Genomic DNA, 24422 nt, shown 5'->3' on the forward strand with positions numbered 1-24422 from the left:
GTATCTTTGATCTTGGCAAAAGCATCTTTCCACTGGTGCTACTGGTACAAGTTTGGTGCAGGTTTGTGGTGACCCACTCATTACAATCTGATGGTAGTTTTGAGCCCTGACAATCCTCCCAGATGTCACATCTGACACTTCTAGACCATGTTGGCAGAGCAGAGGGCACACTAATAAACCGGGGGGGAACACATTCTCAGCTTCAGGGTTTTCCCTCTGAGCTCAGGGCCACCTGCTCAGATCCTGATGCTAATGGAGTCTGTGGAAGTTTTTGCTATTGCTCTGAAAAATATCTGCCAGGAGTTTCTGAATATACTTGCCACTGCTTCTCCACTGACTGCACTCGGGTGAAGGTCAGCTAGTGCTGAGCAGTTTTATGTTTTCAGTGCTAGTGAGCGCAGCTTTCACCCTGGAGCCTTTAGTTCGGGGTGGCTGCTGGAGGCTAGGGCAGTTTGGAAAAGTTGGCTGGGAGGAGAAGCAAGAGTCCATTCCTGATGCAGCCAATGAGACGTTCGTGTTGCAAGAGGTAAAAGGAGAAATGGATGGAAAACTTCCCTGAAACTCTGGTGGCTCTAGCTCTCCAGCAGGATGCTAGAAGGCATCTATTTTCCTGTTTGTTTATTGCATAGCCTCTATGTTAACCCTTTTACAAGCCCATGAAATCCATGAAAGCGTTTTAGAGTTTTTCAAGCTCTGTTTCACAAACCCCTGTAATCACCAGAGGCTGCGCAGTTAGCTGTTGGGGACGGCTCATGGGACAGTCCTTTTCTGTTGGGAAGCGCAGGGAGCAGCAAGCACCAGCACTGCTGGTGAACCTGAGGGTGAGGAAGGGGGAGAGGCAGACAGGCATGCTTGGTGTGCCTGCAGAGGCTTGCCAGGGTCAGATACTGCCCTTGAGTCATCACGGTGCATGTCCTAGGCAATCTTACTGGTTTAATGGAGGGTTTAGCTAAGGGTGATGTAAAACCAAATTTTTTTTTCTCATTGTATATCCATCTTCTCTGACCTACTTGTTCCTGGAGTATCAAAAGCTACGGTATATACACAGGAGAATGGCAAAAAGCAAAGGGTCAGTGAAGCCAATAGTATAAAGACTTGTTTTGTAAAAGTAATATTATAATTTATATAATTTTTAGACCATTGGCCCAGTTGAGCACTGGTCTGATCCACTAGTGCATCTACAGCGTTTCAGTGCACGGCCCAGCCCATCACTCCCAGCCATCCATGTTGTGAGCTCATCCCAGGTCTCCTACTGAGGAAAAACATTATGTCCCTCCAGTGGGAAAAACCAGGTGCTGGCGGTACTTACCCAACAGGCCTGTCATGCCCGTGGTGCTTCTCTTTACCTCCTTAGGCCATGGTGCAAACATGGTGCAGGTGTTAACATAAAACCGCAAATCTCTCAATGAGTGTAATAACAGGACTTCTATAGGTATGTACAGGGCAATTACTATATGTATTGATTTCCAATAAACAGACGTTTCAGAGCTAAGTGGAACATATTTTGGAAACATGTCAGATCAAGTATGCGTTATAAATAAATCATAGCTGTGATAGGTGGTATGAGACTATCTTATGAATAAGTTAGGCTGCCTGGGGTCAAGCACGCTTTCTTTAGGTCATCATAAACGTGACAGAGAAGTCAGTTTTCTGTCTATACTGTAACTTGTCTAGGAAAGTGGGGCAGACTCTACAGTGGGAAGGAGCACCAGCAAGTTGCCAGTTATAAAGAAAGTAGTCAGATGATGTTGCCCTGATATTTTTCAGAGAAATTTCTCTCTGGACTTAATAGTATTACTTTAGTTTCTCAGCGCAAGTCCCACGGGCTATGTCAGTGGTCAAATAAACTTCTTAGTTCGCTTTGTCCCCAGCTCACCTTGTTTTGTCCCAGTCTGGCTTCTCTTAAGGAGAATCATGATGGAGCTGTCAGCTGGTTTAAATATTCTGCGCAAGTGTAGCCTGTTGTGCAGCAATATCAATTGCAATGGATATTTGGGATTTTGAGATCCAGGTGTTTGGAATTCTTTCCTGAGGAAGCACAGGAGAATAAATGTAGTGTGAAAGTGTGTCTCCAAGCGGAAGATCCCTCATCTCGTAAGCACTTAAGTAGAAAATATGACCTCCTGTGTGCCCAGATGTCTGTCACATACCATGCAGCTGGTATCCTTTCTCTCCTGGGGAGTTCTTGCTAGGCCAAAGTGGTGCTTTAGCATCTGACCTGAGTTAGAGGTGAAGTGCTCCATGGGCAAGGACAGTGTCAGAGCTGGGTCTTTGCTTCATTCATGCAGCAAAAGGCTGGTGCAGCTCTTCTTACTGCAGATGACTTCCTTAGCCATGGCCGTTTTGCTGCTGGCTGCCTGTATTTTGCTCAGAGCCTACAAATATTGCTAACTGATGCAGTGGTGTGGGTTTTGTTTTTTTTTTTTTCCTGCACAGGATTGAGGACAGCTGAGCTTTTACATAAGTAAAGTTTACTCCTACATGCATGCATGCAAGCCCCAGTGCTGGCTCTTACTTAAAGCCGGCAGGTTTTGGCTCTAGCCCTCCATTAATCAAATTCCTGAGTTCCTAGTTTGTTCTTTTTTCCTGTCAAATCTTCTCTGAGCTGAGTGGGCATTTAGCAAGAATAAATCTGTAAGAAACCCTAATAGAGAGCAGCTGTTATTATCTTGAGAGAAACATCCATATGAATTTTTCCTCAAGGTATTTGTGTTTCAAAATAGAGAGAAAATGTTTAGACAGCGGCTGGCCCATAGGTGGGAAACTGAAGCATATTTGGAGAGAGGGGACTGATTAAAATCCTCCTCCGCCTTGGCAACCTGCCATTACAGCAGACAAGAAGGGGCAGAGACCTCCCAGACCAGCTAGCCTGGCTTTCTCCCGTTGCTGAAAACCACGTTGTACACCACATTCATGAACTTCAAGTGCCCTCTTAGAAGCCGTATTTCTGCCGGGAAACTGCTTCAGAGCCTCCCTGTGCTGATCAAACCTTTCCGATTTCTAGGTTATGTGTATTCTTGGCCATATTTATCTGCACTGGGCTCCAATGCTGTCCTATAAATACCTCAGGGATGACCATATTCCCTCTTGCATTTGGTTTTGCTAGGTTTAAATGGGCCAAGCTGCTCCAGCCTTTGTCGCGCACAGCTCCGTTCGTCGTCCGATCCTGCTGACCCTGCTCTGTACCTGTTCCAGATGGACTTCATCTCACTCGAACACTGCAAGCCATTTTCTTTAAATATAAAAGTCTTACAGGTTGACAAGCTTAAAGATCAACATCTTGTCTGGCATAAGGCTGGAGTCTGCAAATTCAGCATTTAGACTTAAATAGTTTTTCATTTTTCACACATTTTAAAAAAAAAGAATATACACACTAAACAGATGATGCTCAGCAGGGCACTGTATAAGCTGCTTTCTGTTGTGTATTGCTCTTGGTGATGGATGAAATTGGGCTTCAAGAGTCACTGGCAACCTTTCTTCTGGATGTTGTATATCCAGATCTATGGCAGAGGAGGCTTTTTGGGGATTTTTGTTTTCAACTCTTGTGCCAGCACTTTAAGAAGTGCCTGTTTAGCTCTGCCAACCCCCAGAGAGGCTGAGGAATGTAGAAGCATTTGGATCCAAATACCTTGAAGGGTTTATGAAGTTCAGATCCAGCTATGAGCCTGGCAAGTGCCAACTAATGGAAACTATCAGACTAGCTAAGATTTATGGTTGGTTTTGTCCATTATTTCTCTGACGGTGTCTAAGGGCGAGTGCTTCACAGGGACCTCTCACAAAGCAGCAGCGGATCAATGCTTCTGTAGGAAAAGCGTCTTCCCATCCTCCAATATTTGGCTTATTCCCTAAAGCAGGAGTGTTATATTCATCATAAAATGTGTCAGCCAGTACCTGTGGATGTTTTTTACTTATAAATAGATGATTCTTTGTGGATTTGTGCCAGCCTCTTCCAATATAAGGCACCATTACAGTGTGTTTCAGAGGTTGTTATAGCTGAACTGTGCAAGGCGAAAAAATTGTGAATTTTGGAAATGCTGGGATGCAGTTGTAAGTCAGGCTGCTTTGCTTTTATGAATTGCATGGAAAACATAGAACAGTGCAATACATTCAGTGAAGGCTGAGAGTTTTGTAATACAAGTTTTTCTCTGGTCTTCTAATAGACAGTAGGAATTACATTAATTTATTAAGGTTCCACTTTGTTACTGAACCTTAAATTAAGCTCAACTAATTGGTGGAATAAAGGATTACCAGGAACATGGGAGTTAAATGATTTCTGATACCTTTTTGGAATGAGCGTGGATGCGAATGAAGCAGCAGAGCAGCAGTTTTGAGGTGACTGGTTCCCGAAGCTGGTGTAAGCATGCTGTTCATTAACATTTTTGCAGTGCTTTAAAAATGTAAATTGCTCCAGGAATGTTAAGTATCATTATTATGGCAGTCTTGAAAAGTAATAATCTATGAAATTATGAGTCCATTCTTCAGAATTACAAGTGGGACCATGATGTGGCTGCTAGAGTAGCAAACTGCAGTTCAGGACGCTGGGTTCAGCTCTTGGGGCTTTTTAGTGGGGTCTGTCTGAGGTCAGCTCGTGGCTGTTTGCTGCTCAACGATAAGTGACTGGAAAAAAGGGTAAAGAAGATGAGGACAGATAATTCAAGAGCCATCAAGTTGTTTGGTGAATTTGCACAAGCAAATGGTATGTAAAGTGTTACTTGTAAAAGCAGGTATCTAGAGAATTGAGGGGGTGGGCTATTTCTGAGAAGCAGCAAGTCTGAAAAGGTGCAGGGCCACTGACCAGTCAGCTGAACCAGAGCTCTCAGGATTTAATCTGAGCACTCCCTGTTCCCCTCTGTCGTGTCTGCACTTACAGGTGCAACAGGGGTGCGACTGCTTCCCCAGCAGGGAAGATTCAGCCTGGGGAGCTCCTCGCTGGTAACTGTCTACAGGCAAATGCTGTCTGTGGGAGGGCAGACACAGAAATTTGGAGAAGTAGCAAGGTGATCATGTTTTCTCTGAAATTAGCACTAGTGTGATCTCTTGTAAAATACCTGAAGCAGTTTGATACCTGTAATAAAAAAAAAAATATTGGGGTGGGGAGAATATCAGAGAAAAGTCAGAGCATAGGATGAGAATGGCTGGAAAACATGACTTATAATGAGAGACTCCAGGAATGTGATTAATTCAGTTCATCAAGGAGTGATTTGATCTGTCTGGTATCTAGATGGAGAACAGCTCTTTAATGTACAGCAAGATCCAGTGGCTGGAAATGAAAGGTGGGCACATTCTGACCAGAAATAAATTGAAGTTTAACTGTGAAGGTAATTAGCCATGGGAACAGTGTCTGATACTGAGGATTATGGTGAGTGAGCTCTCTATCACTAGAAATGTTAAAATCAAGATTGAATGCTTTTCCACTCCAGCTTTCATAGAAATTGATTCAGGACTATCTCTTGGTCTGTGTTATGCAGAACACCCAAACAGATCATAATAGTAGCCCTTATTTATCCATTCACTGTGTGGCTTTGGGCAGGTTTAATGGGGACATTGTACTATTGATGAAGTCCCAGCTCTAGGGAAGTTCAAAGGCAAAATTACGACTGACTTTGTCAGGGCCAAGATTTCCACTCCAAAGTCTATTCATTTTAACTGGAGTTTGCTGTGAAAAGACAGCGGGCAGCTGGGAAAATCAGCATCCCCAGAACTGGGAGGCAAGAGGAGCCGTGTCTTCAAATTTTGCCTTATCCTTGCTGTGAGGATGAGGTTAGCTTCCTGTGAAACAGGAGGTAGTATTGACTATTATGTCCCAAGGACGTGTATGTGACCTAATGAGCATTTGGAGCAAGTCTTGCAGAAAGGTGAGTGCAGTTAAACCTGTCCCCCCCGGCGCTGCTGGGCGACTGACGCTCGCTGTGCTGCCTGACGCAGAGCGGCTGAGCTGACCTACCGTCTGGCCAGAAAACATGAGGTCTGTCTTGCAAAAAAAAAAAAGTAAAGGTCAGGATTTGGTGCGTGTTGTCTGTATCTGAAACTTTTCAAACTGTCTTGTGTAAAACCCTGAGGAGAGGCTGTGCGGGTGATGCATCCGAACGCTGCTCCAAGCTGGGCAGAGCAGGACTCCGAATAGGCAGTGCTGCAGGAGCGAGCTTAAGCATCAGCACCTCTCCCTGTTTTTTGTTGGTTTTGTTGTTTTGTGGTGTTTTTTTTTTTGGGGGGGGGGGGTTTGGGGGTTTTTTTTTTTTTGTTTTTTTTTTAAAAAACAGTGCTGCAGGAGCGAGGTTAAGCATCAGCCCCTCTCCCTGTTTTTTTTTGGTTTTGTTGTTTTTTTGTGTTTTTTTTTTTGGGGGGGGGGTTTGGGAGGTTTTTTGTTTTTGTTTTTTTTTGTTTAAACTGTAAGCTCCATTTTTTAACAGCAATTCCATTGAAACAGTTTAGTTTGAATGAGCTGGTGTTTTCCAACAGTGGCATTTTTACCTAAGCAGTTCTTGGTAACAGCAGAATGGTCCCTGGCCAAGGAGGACCCTTTGGGGTATGCTGCCTCTCGCAGGTATGGAGATGGTTTGAGGCAGATCAGCTGGGCCAGGATGGGAAGGCTATTCCTTGCATTAGTGTGCATGTTCCCTAGTGCATAGTGAAAGGATAAAGGGGATTTGTGTTCTTGAGGTTTCCTTGGTTTGCCTGAACTCATCTCTCTCATCAGGATATCTGCTAAGTGAGGGACATTGCTGTTACTGCTCTCTGGTGGGGTGCAGCAGACAAAGAACTAGCTGTCACCAGAAGATGACGGTATCAAAATGAGACCACCTGTGCACAAAATGCTTATATTTGCATACAAACTGCCTAACCCATTATTAATGGATACATCTTGCATATATGGGGAACCTAAGCATGGCCAGTCACTCCAAATGAACAGGCATCAAAATTTGACCTATCCAAAGTCACATGTTGAAGCAGGAAGCAAGAGCCAAGAATAGATTCAGGGTCCTGAACTTCCCCAACCTCTAGAATAGGAGCCAAATTTCGTCTCTCACTTGTAATTATGCTCAAAGCCTGGGCTGGAAATGAGAAGCGCTGATTTCGGTTGCTGCTCTGCAGTAGATTCACTGTATGACCTTGGAGGGGAAAATATGTGTCCTTCTGTGTCTCAGTTTACCTCCCCACTGATGGAGATAATTGTACTAGCATGCAGTAAGATTTAATGGACTTTGTTCCTGCACCTACTGAAGTTAATGGCTCTCCTTGCAATGGGAAGAAGACCAGATGCACCATTTGTAGAGCGTCTGGATGAAAGAATGTTGCAGAAATGAGACAGATACTATTTGTTTTAACATATGGGCCCAGATAATAGCCACATGTGCTTGAGAGTCCATTGCTCACATGGATAGTAAGGGATAACAATTCAGTCTTGAGAACAACAGCGGCCTCGACCCTCCTTGTGCTGCTGCTGTGTGCACACGTGGTCTCACCTGGCCTGGGCGCTGCTGGAGTACTGGGAGGCTTGGGGAGGGATTTCTAAGGAATCCAAGACAAATCTGTCAATAATTCACTGAGCCGGGTGAGTGCTACACCTTGATGCTAATGTGTGATTGTAGCGAACAAATACAGTGTGTGGAGAGTTCCTGGCTGAGCAGGGCTCTGCCTTGTGCCTTATTTTCCTCATTAGGGAAACCAGCCCATGCATTCCTCCAAGCTAGTCGTTTTTAAACATGGGGAAATGGGACAACTCCTTGCAAAGATGAAGCTGACACTGACTCACCATGGTTTGTAATGCTGAGCTAGAAAAGTTAGTAGTCCCAGCACCATGGAAATGAGCGCAGCATCGCATGTTGCTCTGCATTCCCTCCTGTGCATTGCAGTGGTCTGGGTGGCTCTTACACTTGGCAACATTAGCTTAGTTTTGTGGATCTGATGTGTTTCCTGGTAACTGGTGTCACCAAGTGGAATTCATTTCTGGCAAGTGGAACAGCTTTTCTCTGTTCTTCTGTTAGTAGATGAGGTCTAAACATTACTATCCGTTTATACCTTTTGTGCTGACTCTTTGTTTCCTAGGCCAAGGGGAAATAAATCACCATTCGATCTGCTGACCAACCAAAAGTCTGTTCAAGTAAATTATCCCACAAAGACTCTTTCTGTGCATTTGACTTTGAAGTTTCTCAGAACCTGATTAAGAAGTCCCTATTTTGAGGTATCTAGGCTGGTCAGGTTTCAGTGTATTAATATTTCCTCAATACTAGCACTGGGGATCCCTGGAGTGATCACTTATTGGTGAATACTTGGTTTCCGCACACAGCATGGGACTGCGGTTGCCTGATGGAGACACGCAGCTACATCCAAAGCTGCGTTACCACTCTAGTTTGTCAGTAACTGCAGTAGGTTCCTCTGAGATTTTACCGGGTGAACAATTGCATGCTAAAGACAGCCTCCGTCCCAAAAAGCTTATAACTTGGAGAAGACAAAGGGAGCTTTAAGTCTCCGAAGTTCCTGTGTCAGGTCGCAGTCACAATGCTCTCCATTCCTCCTATGCAGGAGGAAGGACAGGATCGTTTGCTTGCCATTATGAAGCTTTACACATTCTCATACACCCTCATCACCACTTTTTTTGATTCTAAAATGAATAAAATTGCCCTTGATCTCCAACCTGAGACTCTGACGGATATTTATAACCCTTCCTCTGTGCTTTCTTGTCACTTGACTTTACCAAATCCCAGTTCTTGTCTGAGTTGACAATCAAAAACACAAGCTGCAGCCCAGGTGGGGATGAGGACTGGAAGGACGCTCTTGCTTTGCCTTTACTCTGTTCTACTTTGAGCTCCAGATGTGTAAGGGGACACCATTTCACTGCCTGCAAGTGAAGACATTTAGTGGGATGTAACTTGTGCTTAGCCAAATCCCTCCAACTCCAAGACGTCTGGTTGACTTCCAGTGCACAGCTAGCTGAGGTCCTCTGTGGGCAAGCAATAAGTGGCAAAATCCCCCAACAGAGTCCTTCTGCCCCCAGATCCTTTCCAGGTGTATATCCCTACGACACTGCAAAGCAGAGGCCAACTCTTAGCTGGTGTTAATTGTCACAGCTCTGTCACCTGATTCAGTTTGCCCTCACAAAGGACTCGCGCCTCGCTGTTCAGCAACAGCCAAGAGAAATCGGAATTTGTCAGACAGCTCCCAATCTCTGGAGCCACACCGGGCAAATCAAGCATCAGAAATCTTGCACCTCAGCCCAAGTGGTGCGCGAAGCCTGCATCCCACCCACGCAATCCCTGAGGCTCGGGCCGTGGCGGTGAGGGTGCTGACAGCCTCACAGCTGGTTTCCTCTGAAAGGGTCCCTCTTTTCCCTGAGAAGCAGAGCACAAAGCAGGACGGCATTGCATCGCCAAGCCCTGGGGGTTGTAATTCAGCAATCCAGTGCACCATGCACTGTAATCCTGGGGACTTAAGACAGCGCAGCAAGCTGGGGGAGAGGCTGTTGGGAAGAGCTGTAAAATGGCAGCATGTTTTACACTCTGTCCTTGGATGTGAGTCATGGACATCTCTGTATGCTGAGGGTAACGAGCATTTGTATTCAGATGGTTTCCCAAGCTGCCTGTTGTTGAATGCTGGGGAAGAAAAAGTGTTTACTGTTGTTTTTCCAGGCAGGGACAAAGTGCAAGGTGGTCTATCGAGCTGCTTTCTGAAAGCTGCTCTTAAAGATGTGTTTATTGGGCTTTTTTGCTTGTTCTCTGCTTGCACAGAGACAGTCAGAGCTCTCTGTCCTTTCTTCCACCCGCTGTCAGTGAGAGACAAAACGTGATTCTCTGCACAGGTCTCAGCAAAAGGCCTAGTTATGGTTGGACACGTGGGTTCCCACCTGCTGGTTTTCATAACTTAGATACTTTTGGTATCTGCTAGTCATGAAGCATATTCAGACACAGAGAAACACTACCTGCCTTCAAGAGTGGGGTTGTTTTTGGGTTTTTTTTTGTTTTTTAACTGCAAAATAGGGATTTGCTATGGCTTGGAGAGGGGTTTGACTTGTCCTTCACTATCTGACCTGTCAATGTCAGGGCCCTGGCATCCTGTCTTCTGGGGATGAAAGAAAAATGTCCCTCATGAGCTGTGCTCCAGAGCTGTCAGCCAGGAGTTGCTGCATGGGTGTCCTCTCCTCTGCTTCTTTGCATTGCACTGTGATGGTGCCCCAGCGGAGCTTCTCTTCCTGGCAAATCTTCTCAAGAGATATTGAAAGAGCAGGGAGGTCTCTGAAGGCATGGAGGGCCCTTCGTGTTGTAGGCTTTATCCATTGACACAACACCTCTTTTGATGTGGTGACAATCCAGGTCTGGTGCTGAATGGGACGCTCCAGTTGGTGCCATGGGTCAGCTGTTGACTGCTGGCTGAGAGCACAGCTAAGGCCACCCCACTGAATTCACCAGCTGTGTTAGTTAAACGATGACTTCATGCTTCATCAGAAGCTGCTGTTTTTTGAAAAGCAGCTAGAAAGCTATAGATGCTATCATCTCCTCTGGGAAGACTATTTCTGAGCTTCTCTGTAGAGCAGGTGTGAATTTTAAAGAAGTGGGGTCATCTTTAGTTAAGTGCCCTCAGCATCAATCAGTTACCAATATTTCAGCTCCCTTCCCTGGTGCCTTTGGAGGCATCTGACATCCATCAAATAAAGCAGCCTCCAGATGGCCCCAACATATGGTCCATGTCTCGGAATAGCTGAAACCTAAATGCTTGCCTCCTTGGGAAGCTGCAGCCCCTTGCTGAGTCTCGGCATCCAAGGGAGATGCCTGCTGCTTTAATCAATGTGTGTTCTGTTTTTTTCTGCTTTGTCATAGTCATAATAATAAGCAAGTCTCTCTTCGGCATCCCTAGCTGCAAGAACCTTTCTGTGCTTGAAATACTGAATGCCTGTCAGTCCCTTTCTTTCCTCTTGTCTTCTCCCTTGTCACTAGCACCCTACTGATCTTCTCAGTCCTGACAGTGCTAATTACCCTTCTCTTCCCTCCTGCTATTGCTGCCTTTCCTTCCTTCTTTTAATCTCTTATTTGTATAAATCACCAAGGGTGAAGGAAGAGTAAATATCAATAAAGCAATTCAAGCCGCTCATGATGTTTCTAAGGGCTGCCCAAGCTCCCACCTGGGGAATGGCAATTAGCGATAGCAGTTATTGGTCTGTCCCACTTTGCACCAAAGTTTGTCTTGGTCTATCGTCTCTTCATTCCTTCACCCTCACTCTGCTTAGCATTGTGAAACGGCAAAGCAATTTCTGAGCCTCCCAGGACGCGTCTCAAAACTTGTGCTCCCTTAAATCTTCTACTTGCTGTTGATGCTGTAGTCCTAACCGTGCCTAGGAGCGACACGGCATAGGTGCTGAAGCTGGGCAGTACCCATAGAAAAGTAGTCTTGCAGCCTTTTGCCACCATTTTCCTTGTCCCTGTTGAAACCCATTTGGAGCGAAAGTCTCCAGAGGATGATGTGCTTCTGTAACTCCTGCTCCCTGTTGAAGTAGCAAGTCGTTTAAAAATAATTTAAATTATTGGAGCTGCATGGAAGAAAGTGCCTGCACAAAAACTTCAGATGGAAACCTTCCACCAAGTCTGTAAATATAAGACAAATATATGGTGTTCCTTTAAAAGTGGCATGTGACTAAGCATGTGATGGTGTTGCCATGTTTAGGATATGTAAGTAGTTATGATTTGTACCTGTTTGCTTTGTGTGCAGAAGTATTTGGCCAAGACTTACCTAAATCAAAATTTCAGTTAAAATTCCCCTTGATGAAAAGGCCCATCTCTGCAAATACCAAAACCGAGGAGGAGTTGTTACTGCAGCGGTAGGTCTCTGTCATTCTGCAAGGTTCATAAACTTTACAGTTTACCTTGTGAGCGACGTAACTTTGTGTTGCAGATGTCAGAGGCTGAACAACTTGCCCGGGACTCCAGCGTCCAGGTCCCTAACGGCCTTGACCCGCTGAGACTGCATTCACGTACCCTCCAGACTCTGAGATTGCCATTCAAATGGTGCAATCTACTGGTGTGAGATCTAGCCTTGTGTACTCATCTGCGTAATCTGTGGCTCAATTAATTTAGCCTGTGGCATCCACTCAGAAGACCATTGCTTTTTATCTGGCTTGGTGGTAGTTCTCTGCCCTGTGTTTGAAAACCAAGGCAGATGCTCTCCAGACTGTAGCTTTGATTTTAAGTTTTTGAAAGGGGAGATGGGAATGAGGTTCTGTGATTTGGGAAGGAGTTACTGGTACCATGGTTTCTCTTTCACTTTCCGTGAACCTTCATGCTTTGTGGAGCCCAAAATACAAAGAAAGAACAGTCTCACTTTCTCCAGCCCAGGCTAGTCTTGGCTGCGAAGAGATGTGGATTGACAGTCCTGGGGCCTTATGTCCCACCACTGTGACACAGGACTGAGGGCGGGTGATGTGCAGCCTGTGTCGGGCTGTCTCTTGGGATGAGACCTTTCTTTAATCTGCCTGTTTGTTGATGCTTGTCCTCTCTTCTGCACCTGTCAGCAGGGATTCCTGTTAGCACCCACTGTTTTGGTAGATTAAATCGGATATATCACGTTTATGTTACCTAAGTTACCAAAGAGCCATCACGTAGCAACAGCTTCCCAGCGTGACCTTACAGCTTGCCCCCACCTCACCCTCTCCCTTCCCCAGAGACAGCAACACGTATGCGTGTGCGGTAGAGCAGTTCCTTTGTGTGCCGATGGTAGCATATTCATGTCTCTTGTAAATAATTTATAAGTTTTGATGTGTATGGGCAGGAGGTGTAGAGCCTCGTATTGTGCCAGTGTTGGGATTACATTAATAAATTTAGGCTTGAAGTTAGAAAAAATTTGTGATGAGGAAAAGGGCAACATACCGGAACAGCTTCCCATAGGAGTAGTAACTTGTTTGGTTTTTTACAGATGGTTTTTAAGTGTTTATGGTGAGCCTGTATGAAGTGCTGCTCCATGTCATCTAAATATGGGTGTGTGGGACAGAGCACTTGACGTTTTGGGGCCATAGCAGTTGTCTGTGGGCATCATTCAACATCATATTTGCAGTGGCTTTACTTACTTTCTCTTTCTGAAATGAAACTGCAGTAATCTGGATTATCTGTGATCACTATCCAGCTCGCAGAGCAACTGTGCCTCAGATGCAGTCACTGGGGTGGCTCTGTGCGGAGCAGCAAGGCTGGAGTCTGGCACGGTGCTGTGCAGACATGTCCATTCAGCTTTGGAGGTGCTTTTGTACCTGGAAGCATCCCAGTGACATTTGTGTGAGCATGAGGCACTAAGCTCCCATGGGTCGGCACTGACGGTTACCTTTGTGCTATGGACACCTGGGCAGGTTTGGCTTCAAGGAGCCCCTCCTTGGCTGTGCGGGGCAGGCAGGACTGGCAGGGCGGCTGCTGAAGCAGGTCAGGAAAGCGTCTGGGGTGTCTCTGCATCCTGAATCCCATATTTTCCCTGAACCTGAATCTCCCCTCACTTCCCCCTGCTGCTCCCAAATACTCCATCCCTTCCCTTTCCCCCCCTCCTCTTGCAGCTCAGTCACACCTCTCTACCCTGCACCTCATTGCCAGCAGCAGAGTTGCATAAGTGGCTCCTTTAAAATGTGCTGGTGCCCTCTCGTCAGTGAGCTGGTGGGAGCTGCAGTAAGCACGGGCAGGCTGGTGCCTTCCTTGCACCTCATCATACTGGTTCCAGTTCTCTGTCGTTGGAGGCAGGTGCCTTTTATAATTGATGCTGGTAATGGTCGTAAGACACGTCGTTTACAAGATGCGAGGTGGTAGCTAGCAGAGGGAGAAAAAAAATCTTTCTAACCATATCGTTGTATCAGCACCAGTTTGATGCCAAGGTTGGCTCTTGGTTAAATTGGGACCTCACTTTGCATGCTTACATCTGCTGGAGGAAAAAAAGAAAGTTTGAGTTAGGGCCATGAAATTATTAACTTTTTTCATAGTGTTATTTCTGTGCTCTTTTTCTACATGCAAAGCATACAGCATTAATAGCATACAGCATAAAAAACATTTCTAGGTGTAATATTTTGGACTGGCTGTGGTACTATACTAAGACAAGTCAATTCATTCTGTCTCCACTGAGAAGTAGAAAGAAAATCTCCATGGCTGTCATGCTTCATCAGCTTTCCTAATCACTTTGAACATGTATTTCTGAAGATGCCATCCCCATTGTCTCACAGCCAAATAATTTATACTGTATTTGAAGACCACTGATGGTCTACGGGTATAAGGGAGTGTGCTACATGTCCGGAAGGCACTCAGGAAGGTTTCAAGGGTGGCAAGCTCCTTATTTCTGTGGTTATTCTCTGTGCATTTATAGGTAGGTAGATGGGAATGAATGAAAGCCTGTGGCTTTTCATTGAGACCATGTTGGGTCTGTTCATGAAGGTGATGCATTACGAAAGAGTAGCTTTTGTTCTTCTAAGTTCACCCTTCAATAAAAATAACATAAGAAAGTTGTTGCTTGTACAAGCAGATACTGGAAGAGATAATGTTCTGGGAAACCTCATGAAGTAAAACTGGGACCCGGGGAGGAGAGGGAGTGAGAGGTGTGGAAGGACTTTCGGCACAGTTTTTTCACGTAGGTGTGGGGTCTGGGACCGACTTCCCTGTGAACATAGTGCAACCAGGAGGTGCTTTTCCATGGATGCTTGGGGTCGGTTTTATGCCCACCATGTGGTGTGCCATGACTGGCACATTCCTGGGCGGTCAGAGGTTAAACTGTAACTCACATTTTGAGTGAAGCAGAGCGTTTTGCCTGTGTTTGAGACTGTGTTAAGCTCTATGGATGTAGCCAGTGTGTTTTATCCTCAAATTTTGGATTTAGGTCTTTTTCGGCCTCACTTTCTCTTTAAAATCTTCATTTACAAAGCTTCACATCACAGTTTTTACCAGTTGGAAACTTATATTAAAATCAGCTAGAAAAAGAAGAGGCTGTGAACTCTCAGCACATCTGAGATGGGATATGCTAGGGATACCGATCAATTTATGACAAAAAGGTTTTAATGCATTACAAGAACTCTTTGGGTGTGATCTGTCTCAGCCTGTGGCTTCTCCACTGCATCCTGTGAATGCACTGAAGGCTGGTGTTGAAAGCAAGCTCACAGCATGATTTTATTGTGAACCCGGAGTCATTGCACACTAAACTTGGTACATAGATAGAATTGTGAATTGGATTTTTTTCCCTTATGATATTCTATATCTTCATTAAAAACACATATATACTTAATATTCCCAAATGGCAAATGTGTGAATCAGAAGCTTATAGATATCACATTTTGAGTACCCTCATTACTTGTGCAGCAATTAATCTGAAATACTGTAAGAAAATCTGTATTATCTCCTCTCTGAGAATTTGCAAGTAGGGCTTTGAACCAAAATAGAGCTTTAGTGGAGGCAAGTATCAGTTCTCCAGGTAATCTGACAATCCTTTTCTGTTATGCCACATGCTCTGCAAATGCTCTTTTCCCACACAGTTTTTCTTAGTGGGAAATGTGAACTTTTTTCCCCAGTCAGCCAAACTACTGTACTTCTTCAAAGCCGGGAAAAAGTCAGGCACAATGGCATTTTTTTCTAGAGAATGTCATAACGAAACAAGTTGTTTGCAGAGGAAAAAAATATTCAACCTGCGTTTGCCCGCAGATGTGGCAGAGTGCAGACTGGGCACACATCCTTGCTCCTGGGCTTGTGCAGCCCCCAGACAGGCATCCTGGAGCTCCAGCCCTGAGACATGGGCTGTGTTCTTCTCTGTGTGGATACCAGCCAGACCATGTTGGAAATGTTGGACTATTAATGATTACAGAAAGAAGATCCCTCTCCGAGAAACTGTATTTCAGGCATTGCCTGAAGGTCCCTATCAGTGTTGCTATTTTTGTGCAGACAGAACAATTGATAGAGAACGGCAGCGTTTTAGGGCAAGCGCTGAGTCTCGAGGAGTACCTGGCAGTCATTATTCCACATCATCTCATCTGGCATGTGTCTGACTCGTTTCAGGGAACGTGTTGGAAGGGGGGTGTTGGGGGGGGGGGGGGGGGGGGGAGGGCACAGAAAAAAGGCAACACATTTCTGAGGTGATGCTCTTAGAGAAGTTTGGGGCTGGGCTAAGAATTGATACAGCAATTTACTGTTCAGCCTGACACAAGGCTTTTAGCAGGAGCAGAAGCATTTGCTGACAACGCTGGCAAAACCGCTCAAGTAGTGTCTTGTCTGAATAAAGGTGAAAACGGGCCTGTCCAGAAAGACTTTATGGGTGAGGTTCAGTTACCGAGCACTGGTATCTAGTGCCATTTCAGTCTCCCCAGGAAGCCTGAGATAGCCACGTTAGCGCAGGCAGATGTAGCACCAGCGCAGGCAGAGCTAGTACAGCCTGCAGGCCAGGCAGGACACCCTATGACTCCTGAAGTGGCACTGGATATATTTATGAGGAGATACAGGTGATCGATTCCCCTTCCATGTGTGTGCTGCTGTGTGAGGGTACATCTGAATTTGCTTCCTAATGTGGTCTGCCCTGGGATTTAGAGAGTAACTTGTGATGTCTGACAAGGCTCTTGGCCACAAGAGCAAACGGAGATGAGCAACTGAATGAATGAAGCAGAAATCTCAAAGCTCTGGGTAGACAGGAGCGCATTTTTGGTGCCTGTGGAAGCCCACCAGCAACATCTACACAGATATGATAGGAGCTAGAGGGACCAAACTGAGTGGAGAAGTGGGAATGGTGGCGGTGGTTGTTCATCTGCGGTGGAATGGCAGGAGCAAATGGGTAAAACCCCACCAAGCCGTGTAAACACAGCGCTTTGTGCTTATGTACCAACCTGTCCCCCAAAAGGTCTGTAAGCCATGCATGGCACTAACCAGTTCTCTGGATGCACTCAGAAGGTTACCTTACGTGGTCCCCAAAGCAGGGGTGTGTGTGTCTGTGAACACTGGCAATGGAAAACACCTCTCAGAGGAAGGCGCTTGTTCAGCCTCAACTCCCAGCTAATCTCTGCACCACAACTCTGGTCGGTAGGCGAGAAACAAACCCTGTCTTTCCTGGATAGCTCTCCGGGGCCAAATGTCCAATGAACTGAAAGCTCCTTGAAACAACATAGTTTTGTTTTGTTTTTCCTTGAACCATAACTGAATCTAAACCACTTTGTTGAACTCAGTCTGCAACAACATGAGTCAAAACTGATTCTAAAACTGGAGCAAGATATTAAGCTGGTGGTAAGAGTTTTACTTGGAGAATCTTTTAGTACAGTGGTGCAAAGGTGCAAAGACCAAAAGAATTGAATAGGCTGTCTTCTTGCTGTGTTTGTTTGTTTTGGGTTTTTTTTTTCTAGTAGGATAACTTTCATTATGATGGGATCTCAAAACTTTTACAGGAGAGGACTTGTATCGTCCTAAAGAGCTTTTACAGGGTAAGGTTCTAGCCCTCAGGCCTTGTCCATACCTGCTAGCCTGTGTGGGCTGCGCTGCTTCATCTCAGGCTTTAGCTCTGTGAGTCACAGGACTGAATGGGGAAGATACAATATGTTGTCTAGTCAGTGCTGTGTGTTTTATCAGTCATTTTTTCTAGACTAAGGCTTCTTCTAAACTCTCCTTGTCTAAAATCTTGCAGTCTGAGCCACCCAGCCAGGCTCCATGTGAACATGTGCGATGTAACCACTGTTAGCAAGCTTTTGCTTTTGTTAGTCTTTGGTCCAGATTTCATATAGTTCTCACTTATTCAGATCTGAAAATTAATGACTTTGTCTTCCCACAGCACTTCTGTGCCTCTTCTGTTTATGTAAACTTGGTTTTAACTCCTCTCTTTCTGTTGATTTGATCATCTTTCCTGCACAGCCTGATCTATATTTGCCTACTATAGATTTTCCACTTTGACCTTGCAAGAATTAAAAGGAGTTTAGGAAAAAATAGGCTCCTAAAGTGGATGTTTCTTGAGTGAAAAGCCACAGCTAACTGTGTGTGTTATGACATCGTGAATATCCCAGGCAAGGGGTAGCCTCATCTCTCTGTGCCCCTAGAAAGCCAATATGTCCAAGTTTGAGCTATAAAATGGTCAGTCAATTGCGCAACAACACGCTCTTGATCCTCTATAGAAAGGGAGTGTTTTGCCAAGAGAGGGCATCTGCTGGGCAAGAAGGACTTATTAATGTACAAGCACCTCCTGGCCTCTGTCCCTGCCTTCAGGGCTTGACGCAATGTCCTACAGAAGTCAGTAGCAGCAAGGCTGGAAAAAGGCTCTGGACCTCCTGACTAGGTTTCTTGTTCCCGGAGCTAAACATCTGTCAGGGTCCTTTCCATCACTGTTGTAATTCTATGTTTGTGCAGACATGTCAGTGTGGGGAAGGTCATTACCTTAATTGCTTTCAATTGTTACATAAAAGACTGACAATGAGGAGTTATAACTACTCAGAAGTTTTAATTATGGCCTGACGTGATGTTATTGTCCTGGCCTTGCACACCTCTGTGGGTGTATTTCTGAAGGAGGTGGCTTTTGTTGCTCCAAGCTGGCTCCTCCTCCCGAGAAGTCATTCTCTCCATCAAGGTGACATTCAGGAACGACAGTGTGACACGTCACCGAGGAGGAGGAGAAGTGCTTGACGGGGAACTGTGACTTCGATGTGATGTTTCCCCATATTGCCACAGTCTTTTCCAAAGGGGTTATTAGTGATCCTTCAGTTTTTCCTGTGGCATCATACCTAATAATAATCCTCTTGATCATGAAGAGAAGTTGGATCCTCCTAAGCCACTCTGTGAGCACCCATAAACACTGGTGATGTTCAGCTTCCTTATTGCAGGTGCGTTACCAGTCTAGGGCTCCCAGAGTCCGGGGAAACTGAACTGCATCAATAAACACCTGAACTGCAAAGAGGATGGAAGAGGGCCTGAGAACGGCACATGGAGCCTTGTGCTTTGGTTATCTGGTAGCAGCTGTCTCTGTCCTCTTTCCCCTCACCAAATAGAGGTCCAGATCGCATCTACTGGAGACGCAAAGTAGTATCTGCAATTCCCCTATCTTGAACTCCCCAGTCTCTCAGATCTTATAAGTCGGGACATTCTTCCCAGAAGTTGCACAGAGCTGCTGTCTGTATTCACACAATAACTTTAATTGGGCTCCCCATGGGTTGGAAAGTAGAAGGTTAAGGCATGGGTTGAACCCCTCAAGTTAAAACATTTTGGCAGGAGGACTACAGACTGTGCCGTGACAAGGCAGTAGCCAGGAGAGGACTTTGAGGGGTGCCCATCATACTCTTTGCCCATCTTTCAGAAAAAGGAAAACTTTTATTTGTCTTTTTTGCAAGCTGGAGAAGAGAGAGAGTTGCCTTATGTAGGTCTATTTAATTTGGTGTAGCAAAAATTAAAGAGGTTGTAGCTTCCCACCAAAGGGGCAGTGCCGGTGACAAGAATGCTGGCAGCGAGATCAATACATTGTGACTGTCATGCAAATGTATAGCAAGGAAATGCAGCCCTCCTTTTCTAAACAAGTTCTGTAGCTTGTTTTGCCAAGTACTTGTTATGTTTGGGACTGTCAACAGCTTTCTTGTGCATTATGAAACACACAAAGATTACTGGGGCAAAAATGAAGAAAAGGAGTGATTTCTGTAGATGGAAATGTGCACACTGAACAGTTAGATTGAGGAAGGGTCTGTTTTAGCTCACTGTCTCGTCCCAGAATATCTCAGACTGAAGGTCAGGTAGAACTTGATTGAGTGGTTTGTAATAACAGATTAATTTATATTAAACATCCAGACATATTGGGGGGAGCGGGGGTGTGTGTGTGTGTGTATCTCAAACTGAGATGCCCATGCCCTAACTATCCTAGCGGGGATGCTCAGTGCTTCCAAAATATATTGTCCTCTTGAGGTGTCCTCACCTCAGCTACAAGAAAATAAAAACACTCTTATATATTGGATACTTTCTTTAAAAAAATTCTATAAATGGATCTTGCCCACTGTGCTCTTGCACTGAGTGTGTGCTGCTTCGCATTTGTAATTCATGCAGAAGATGTAATGGAGGAGTGAGCTGCTAGACCGGATTTAGATGATGCTAGAGATTTCTTGTAGCGACACAAGGTGGTGGTACTTATGCCTTTAGCTTTGTTGTCTGCTTCAGGGAGCCTGTGAGTAAATGTCTCTATTCTTGATGGGGCAGGACTGATAATCAAGTTCTCTACAGGGGCAGAAGCTTTTCCCTAGAATTGGAGGTCTGCAAGAGCCTTTCCTCTACCTCCCATTGCTTTCTGACAATGTGGCAAAGGGCCGGTCCTCAGGTGTGGCACAGCACCTGGGCAGAGCAAGTAGGATACTCCAGTTTGGGGTACAGTTTGCAGAAAATGCAGTTAATGACTTCCATCCATCTGTAACAGGCACTGAAGGCAGTGGCACTGAGCAGATATTAGCTTGACAATCAGTGTGTCAGCTGCACTACAGCATTAGCCTACTAGGTGAGACATACCTGTATTAAATAAATAGGATAGACAAGGGAAGGTTCATTTGTCTTATTTTTTAGCGATGGGTAGATATGAAAGAATTTCTGATTTGGGGGCTTGAGGGTTTCTTTGAGCTTATGTCTAAGTGAACGGAAATTTTCAACTCTGCAAATGCAGCTGGATGAATAATGTGTAGTGAATAATATATCGGATGGCTTTCACCGCATTTGGGATTGACAGCAAACACATCACAATTTTAATTATTGGGAATGATTTACTGAAATATTCAGGAGCTATTTTTGGTTCCTGCAGACTGTGCATGAAAAAGTTAGCTATTTAAAAGCCAGACTCATTTTTCTTCTGAGCTCCTGGCTGGTGTCCTTGCTCCATACAAGCTTCTCCAAACACGGTAACAGAACTCGGCGTATTCTGGCTTGAATAATCCTGGTGAGAATTTCATATACAGGAACTTTTTTTTTGGGGAAAAAAAAAAAGTTACTGCAAGTCTCCTTATGGTAACACTCAGCAGAAAGCATCCAAGGATGGGGTTGGCTCGCTGGCTTCTTGAGGCACTTGCAGAGCTGAGGGCTTTCTGTGTAACTTGGTTGGGAATCTGCAAGGTGGAGAATGGAGACTTTTGGAGAGGTGGGGAAAGCTTTACAGAAGTGATATGTCTGTCTCTCTCTCCTGTACTTTTCACAGCTTTGAGAAAGCCAAAACCTCAGGACTGGACACCGACAATTCAGGCTGTGTGTTATTTGAATGTTGCATGAGCAAGACTGTCGGGGTAATCCTGACTCCTGATGTAGGGAGTTACTGATGCGGCTGGTTTTCCCAAACCGGTGGAAACCGCTATTTGCCCTCCTGCCCCTCTTCCCCTCCTCACACCGCTCCATCGTGTGGTACCGTACCATTGTACTGTCGTGCCATCCCGGTACGATATTGCACGCTGCCCACTGCTGCAGGGGAGAGTTGGCCTGGGGGGTGATGCAGACGCTATGAAGAAAATCAGGGAGAAACAAACTTCTTCCCAAGGAGGAGGGCAGGAATAATGTGAAATATAAACTTTCCTTCTCATCTGCAAATCTGCAAAGAAATCAAGGCAGCATTTTGAAAAAGGAATGGATAGGGATGAATAAAAATGTGACTTTCCTGAAGAACTGAAATAGCAACCAGAAAGTAAGGAGGGAGATGCAGGTACAGATCGGGCTGCTTTGCCTTTGCTTCTGTTAGCTGCTCTCTGAAATGTTTTGCTACCCTCTGGTGGCTTTCTGAGGATTTGTGCAGTATAGCTTTCATCCCTTGTACAATCCCCTGCCAACTTTTTGAGATGGGTTGAGAAACTCAGATCTGCCGATGGAGGTTTTTATTTTCTGATTCCAAAGCAGCAATATGATAATAAGGGAAAGGCAGCTTTGGGGTTTGTTTTGTTTTTTTTTTTTTTTTTTTTTTTTTTTTTTTTTTTCTCTTTCCTTTTGTTCATATCTTCATATCCAGTCTTTTTTGGTCTAGAGTTATAATGACAAATGCAGCTTGGTTGGGAGAAAGAATGAAATGAAAGGATAATAACTTTGTACCTAGGCTAGCTGTGTAGTGGGACTGTGTCAGAATGCAAAGCCATGTCCTCTACTTATCTGCAGAGGACACAAAGCGAGTACCAATGAAGTCAATAATAGCAAAACTCCCGTGATCTCCAGGAGCCCAGAATAGGTCCTATTCAGCCTGGTGCAGGGGCAGTGCTCAAACCTTCATCTTCCATTCACCGTGCCTCGGTCTCCATTAGTCAGTAACTTCGTGCTTTTTCCCTTTTCCATCTTCCCTGATCTTTAATTGATTCTACATTGTGGCTTCATAGCAGAGGAGTTGTAGGTAGAGATTTAAAGGGCAGTGGTTTGACAGATTTTACAAGAAACGCCTCCCAGGCATTAATTCCTGGGTTATGGGGTCAGAGAGGCTCTTGTGATCTTCTCAGTCTGACCTCCTGCAGAGAGCAAGTCACAGGACTGCCCTCAACTGACTGCTGCTTGAAGTGCAGCGTTGAATATAGAAAACATCCCCTCTCGGTTTAAAATTTTCCAGTGATGGAAGATTCACCTTGTTAAATTGTTCCAGTGCTTTATCACCTTCAACGTTAAATACTTCCGCACTTTGTTTGGTTTCAGCTTCCAGCCTTGGGTTTTCTTATTACTTTGCGAGTTTGAGAAGCCGCGTGTTGCCGAAACTGTCCTGTGTAGGGACTCCTGGGCTTGATCGAGTTGTCAACCAGGTGGAGCTCCGAGAGGCATGTTGGTTGTAAGAAATGAAAAGTTGTTAATGTCATTGACTGAGAAGTTGTGGGGTGTGGTGTGAAAGCACAAACTGATTGCACAGAAGGCACAAAAAAACCAGTACAATGGCACTGCTGGAGGGTGTATGTAGTTTCCCTAGTGCACGTCTGCACTGGGTATTTGTAGGGTTCACATACTTAAAACATACAGTTAGTAAGGGAGGATTTATACAGGTTTTCAAATGAGATCTAATTGCAAAAGTCCTGCAGAGGTTGAGTTTTGCAACAGGTGACTTGAAATATAAAAGCGTTTGTTGTTTTGGATGCGTTTTTTCTGTAAATCAGCTGTGCTGAGGTCCTTTGGGATGTGGGCTGCTACATTCAGCAGAATGATTGTTGTTAGCTTCTTATGTATTCCAATTCATGATACATTTTAAAACCAGCTCCATCCATCTCACAACCTGGCAGAGGTTTGGAGTGGAGAGTAGCCAATGCCTTTTGTGCTGGATTAGCCTACAAAAGCCCTGAGAGAGAGTACGACTGCAAGCTTGGTGGGGCAGTAAGCTCAGCTAGTTCAGGCAGGGGAAAGGGGTGCAGTAGATTTGGGTTACCTCAACCACAGAATATGGTGTGACAGCAGATGACCCAACTCTTTCTGTGGTTTGACCTCCGTCAGGCCAAACTTGCTGTTTTTAAAGCCGCTCAAAACCCCACAGATGGTGGAAAGGCAGTCAGTGTGGAGGTGTGGGACATGCATTTAGGTTTCAAAGTCTTGTCTCTTCTTGGCAGGGTGTCTGAGCCCAGCACGTGGGACCAGCAGTCCTGAGTGCAAAGCCACTTGTAATACAGTTCCTTTCATGGTCCTGTGGGCTGCTTGTATGAGGCTCCAGGAGCTGCTTATTTCAGTCCTGCTGCAATATCCCTGCTTGTGAAGAGGGGACAGAAATGCCAACCTCAGAGTCTGTGCCAAGGCGAACTGTAAGGATTTGTTAAGGTTGTACACAGCTGTTGTGGGAATAGCTCTGCTGTTGATGTTCAGCATCCCCAATCCATCTTCTGGCGTTGATGTTTTGTAAACCAAAGAAGTGGTTTGAGCTGATGCCAGTAGTCATGGGTGTGTCTTAGATGATCTTTTGCAGCCAGATGCAAACTTGTTTGGGCTGTGTTTTGGGCTGACTGGACTCAGTCTGGTTCAAGACTGCAGGCTGTCTAATTGCCTGGGTGTCTGAGCTGATAAACCCAGTCTCTCAGCAGACCTAAATAGCTAAGTGTAGTGCTTTGCTGACATGGTTACAAGGCTTTGGGACTGGAGATGGTTTACATTCATCCCTCTCAGGGAAACTTCTCATCTGCCAACCAAAGAGCGCGTAGACCCTTCTGAAAAGAGAGCACATGCACCAGCCTTTGAAACCCCCGTACCCTCTTCCTAGGCTCAGTGACCGAGTGGATGGCAGAGAGTGTGAAACTGAGAAAAGGGTTCAACTGAGGCACTTTACACTTTAAAATCACTTTTTACTTCCAGCTTTCACCTCAATCCTGTCAGACCACAGCTCGTTCTGGAGGAGGACAAGATGCAGACTGACAGCCCCGTAGTAAGGCACTAAGGGAGATGCCAGGAATGTGTGTGAGCACCTCTGCAGTGGGAACCTGGGACTGCTGCACTCTCCCTGTCTGTGTAGTAACAGGAGAAGATTTTTCTGCAGGAAATCAGGAGGATTTTGGGAAATTGGGATTCCTGCAGGATCAGCAG

This window comes from Pygoscelis adeliae, unplaced genomic scaffold, assembly GCF_000699105.1.
Source record: "Pygoscelis adeliae isolate BGI_AS28 unplaced genomic scaffold, ASM69910v1 Scaffold161, whole genome shotgun sequence".
Taxonomy (NCBI): domain Eukaryota; kingdom Metazoa; phylum Chordata; class Aves; order Sphenisciformes; family Spheniscidae; genus Pygoscelis; species Pygoscelis adeliae.